Raw genomic sequence first — 5,255 nt, forward strand, 5'->3', positions numbered from 1 at the left:
TTACCTGTGTCTGGTCTTTGAAAGGAGAAGCTGCGGGGAGGGCAGTCTTAGACCAAAGGCAATAATGATAACGTAATACAGTCAAGCACACACTTTCCACACAGGGTCAAAGCCAAGATGAGACTGATTGAACTAGCAGAGATATAAGACCCGCTTTTAACTTCCATTTAGGACGTAGATAGTGAAAGAAAGAATAGCCAAAGGTGCCAGCTCCCCATGGTCCTTGTCACCAAAAAAGATGACGCCAAAGGGGCCAGGTGGCACAGTTGTGGGGCACCCGGTGTTGAAGAGCAGTTGCATTGCACTGTCAGAGCCAAGATTCCAGGAAGTCGGAGGTAAATGAGCGGTGACCTGGTAGTGGAGAGTCGGATCTGGGTGCTAACACTTTCTCCATGATAATCTTTCTTTATGAGCTGGAAAAAAAATTCGTGCAGATGGGCACCCATTACAGAGTTGGGAATCAATTTAAAGGGTTCTGATAGAACAGTAGACAATACCATGTATCACAGAGTGGTGTTTTGCCAGACTATGTTGATGCAATAGCTTTGCATCACGGTAAGAAAAGTTTAGGAGAAGGCAATGGCACCCCACTCGAGTACTCTTGCCTGGAAAATCCCATGGACGGAGGAGCCTGGAATACTGCAGTCCATGGGGTCGCTGAGGTCGGACACGACTGAGCGACTTCACTTCCACTTTTCACTTTCATGCATTGGAGAAAGAAATGGCAACCCACTCCAGTGTTCTTGCCTGGAGAATCCCAGGGACTTCTGAGCCTGGTGGGCTGCCGTCTGTGGGGTCGCACAGAATCGGACATGACTGAAGTGACTTCGCAGTAGCAGCAAGAAAAGTTTGGAAGCCACTGGTAGACGGCAGCCAGCATCATACACTGATTTTCAAACACTGCCACCTAATACAACCGCTATCAACGCACTTTGAGATGCCAGATCCCATTCGGCCCAAAGCAAACGTTTCCTGCTTCCCGGAGGCTCTGTCTTAGCAGGACTCTACCGCTAGGGGGCGCCCGTGCCCCGACGTGAATGAGTTATCGTCTATCCTCTACTCAGCCCAAGCCCGCGATCTCCTTGGGGGTCCCAGCTCGCCCTGAGGGTCGGGTTTACTGGGACTGAAGCCCTGACCACGAATAAAATTCCTCGAACAGAGCACGGCAGCAGGGCGTAGGCGGTCACGAAGGGATGTGGCCATGCTAAGATACCCACTTATCCCTTCATTCCACAATGTTCATTAAATGCCTCCGTGCACCTCCCAGAGCGCATAATTTGGTGGGTGAGGACGGACAGGACCTCAAATTTACCACCCCGCCGGTTCAGGAAGGCCTCCTCGCCTAGACTGTGTGAGACAACCCGGGTGGAGTCCTGCCGGCTGTGTGACCTTGGGCAGCTTGCATAGCCTCTCTGTGCCTCAATTTCCTCTGCTCTAAATGGGTCTAATAATACCTGCTTCATAGGGCCATCATGAATATTAAATGAGTTAATATTTGTAAATTATTTTGAAGGGTCTGGTATGTTTGTTAAATCAATTGCTAAAAATTCCCATTTTACAGAAAAGAAAACTGAGGATCAGAGTAGGGATCACCAAAGCCATATTTTTTTCTCCTAAGGAGAACTCTTGAGTTGAGCCCAGTGATCCCCAATTCCCAGCCCAGAGGCTTTTCCTTGGCACAGAACTTGGGGTAGACATAAACCTCATTCCCTTGGCATAGTGGTGGGGCGGGGGCGGGGGTGGGTGTTGTGGGTGCCAAAGCCAGTGAAATACTCTAGCAGAGCCCAGGGCCCAACAACACAACAGTCAGTATTGGAATCACGACTGAAACTAGCATGGGGCCCTGTGTCTGGGTCAGCAGAATAGCCAGACAAGTAAAGAAATCATTTTCTTACTGTCAACGACATCCACACTGAAGTATAGATGTACAAGGAAAGGAAAGTGAGCTGGTCAATAAGATTCACGGAGCTGCCTCTTCAGTTCTGAATTGTGATGAACTATGAAGTAAGGTTGGGTGTGGCATTAGCCCTCTTTCAGGAGAAGGGGATCTAACAGGGCCAGAAGGTGCAGGCCAATTACATGACCAGGTCCCAAGATACATGTATCACCGATACCTGCTGCTCTGTGGTTTTGCCCTGAATGTTCAACCATGTTCAAGTTCTGCTTGGAGTTCCCTATGGCCATCTTGGGCTTCCCAGGTGGCTCAGTTCAGTTCAGTCGCTGTCTTGTCTGACTTTTTGCAACTCCATGGACTGCAGCACACCAGGCTTCCCTGTCCATCACCAACACCCAGAACTTGCTCAAACTCATGTCCATAGCGTCAGTGATGCCATCCAACCATCTCATCCTCTGTCATCCCCTTCTCTTCCTGCCTTCAATCTTTCCTAGCATCAGGGTCTTTTCCAAGGAGTCAGTTCTTCACATCAGGTGGCCAAAGTATTGGAGTTTCAGCTTCAGCATCAGTCCTTCCAATGAATATTCAGGACTAATGTCCTTTAGGATGGACTGGTTGGATCTCCTTTCAGTCCAAGGGACTCTCAAGATTCTTATCCAACACCACAGTTCAAAAGCATCAGCTCAGCTTTCTTTATAGTCCAACTCTCACATCCATACATGATTCATACATGACCCAGGTGGCTCAGTGGTAAAGAAATCGACCTGCCAGGGAAAAAAAAAGTTATGGCTACCAAAGAAAAAAGCAGGGAGAGGGATAAATGAGGAGTTTGGAATTAATAGATGTGAACTACTGTATATAAAATAGGCAAACAACAAGGACCTACTGTATCTAGCACAGGGAACTCTGCTCAATATTTTGTACTAACCTGTGATGGGAAAGAATCTGAAAAAGAACATATCTATGTACACATTTAACTGAGTCACTTTGCTGTGCACCTGAGACTAACACACTGTAAATCAACTGTGCTCCATTTTTTAAAAAATCCATAATGTACGATTCACGGTTTAACCATCTTACAGTGTGTAATTCAGTAGCATTTGGTACATTCGTAATGCGGCGCAACCATCACTGCGGTCTCACTCCAGAACTTTTTCATCCCTTCCCCCCCAAAAAAAACAGGAACCCTAAACCGGTTAAACAGTCAGTCACCCCCCAAACCGCTCTCCGCTCAGCTCCTGGACACCACTAATCTGCTTCCTGCCCCTGTCACTTTGCCCAGTTTGAACACTTCATATAAAGGGGATCATACGATATTTATGTGCAAGAGCAGAGCCCTCAAAGGCATCCAGGTCCTAATCTTTGGAAACCTGTGGATGGTAATTTCTGTGGCAGAAAGGACCCTGCTGATGTGGTTAAGCTAAGCATTTTGAGATGGGGCAATTATTGGGGATTCCCTGAGTCAGCCCTAAATGTGACCACAAGGATTTTCCTAAGAGGGAGATGGAGGGAGATTTGAGTGCAGAAGAGAAGGACGTGTGATGGAAAAGCAGATGAAAGCAGAGTCAGGCAGAGAAAGCTACGCCATTGGCTTTGCAGATGGCGGAAGGGGCCGGGAGGCAGGAAGATGGGTTCTCCCCTGGAGCCTCTCAAGGGAGCAGGGCTTCAATTTCAACTTAAAACAACACAAATACGTTGTCTTATGGTTCTGGAGTCCAAAAGTCCAAAGGGAGTCTCAGGGGGATAAAATCAAGGTGTTGGCAGCGGTTGTTTCTTCCAGGGGCTCTTAAGGTGAATCGCCTCCCTGCTTTTTGCAGGTTTGGGTGGTGGTGTCACTTGTTGTTCAGTTGCTCAGTCGTGTCTGACTCTTTTGCGACCCCCTGGACAGCAGCCCCCAGGCCCCTCTGTCCATGGTATTTCCCAGGGAGCCACCAGGGAAACCCTGAAGCTATCACTACAATCTCTTGCGTTGCCGTCTACTCCTTTCCCCCCGCTGTGGTCCGAGCTCCCTCTGCCTCTTTCTCATAAACCTGTGATCACAGTGAGGGTCCACTTGGGGAATCTCTCCATCCCCAAATCCTGAACGTGATCACAGCTGCAAAGGCCTTTTGTCTGGCAAGGTAATACAGTCACAGGTTCCAGGGATTAAGACTGGGATGTCTCTGGGGGGCTGCTATTCAGCAGGTCACAGACACTGTCTTTTAGAATCCTCCACCTAGGATGGGACTTAAGAAGTGGCCAACTCGGACAGCATTTATACTTTTCAGGCAAAGAAACAATAAATCTGTGAGGAGTTGGCAGGATAAAGAGGCTTCGGGGGCCCAATTAGTGAGAATCTAAAGAGAATTTAGTCAGTGACAGGAAACCAAGGCGGTAACCCAAGGTTTCCCAAGGTTGGTCTGGGCTTCCCTGGTGGCTCAGATGGTCAAGAATAAGCCTGCAATGCGGGAGACCTGGGTTTCATCCCTGGGTTGGGAAGAATCCCTGGAGGAGGGCATGGCAACACACTCCAGTATTCTTGCCTGAAGAATCCCCATGGACAGAGGAGCCTGGAGGGTACAGTCCGTGGAGTCACAAAGAGTCGGACATGTCTGTGACTAAGCACAGGAAGGTTTGTTTACTCAGGCTTCTCGGCTTGATTCCCTATGTCTGCTGATAAGGGTGTCCTCCTTCCAGGTGTGGGGAGGATACCTTTCACAGGAGAGATTTATTTCCTGCTTTCAGGGAGAAAGAAAGGGGGGGGGTCAGAGTGTCTTATGTTCGCCATTTTTTTCTTCTTTTTTAAAAAGCATTTGTTTTTGGCTCCATCAGGTCTCAGCTGCACGGGCTTCTCTCTAGTTGAGGCTTGTGGGTTTAGCTGCCTCGTGGCATGTGGGATCCTAGTTCCCTGACCAGGGATCGAACCCACGTCCCCTGCACTGGAAGGTGGATTCTTAACCCCTGGACCACCTGGGAAGTCCTGAATTTTGAGATGGCCTGTCCTGGGCCCCAAACACACTTGCAGGCACTTGCAAGAGCTTACATACACACACATCTGGGGTACACTCTCCACCCTACTATTTCTCCCGAGAGGGGTGGAACCCTATATTCAGGCAGCCGAACGTAGTTTTCAGGCCAAGGAGACTCAGAGGCAATGACATCTCTTGCAGCAGAGAAAGAATAGAGTTCCTGACCTGGAGTGACGCCTGGGTCCTGAGCACCCACTAAATGTCCATGTCCTGTGGCCCTGGGTCTCCCTGGAATCCTGCCAGCGGCTGATCTCCCCGCTCCCCATCTTTCTGGCCATCTATTGGACAAGCAATGAACAGTCTACTTGATTTGAAAGAAGGGAAGTATTCTGGGCCCATTTTGCAACTCAGCA

This window comes from Ovis aries, chromosome 14 (genome assembly GCF_016772045.2).
Source record: "Ovis aries strain OAR_USU_Benz2616 breed Rambouillet chromosome 14, ARS-UI_Ramb_v3.0, whole genome shotgun sequence".
Lineage (NCBI taxonomy): Eukaryota > Metazoa > Chordata > Mammalia > Artiodactyla > Bovidae > Ovis > Ovis aries.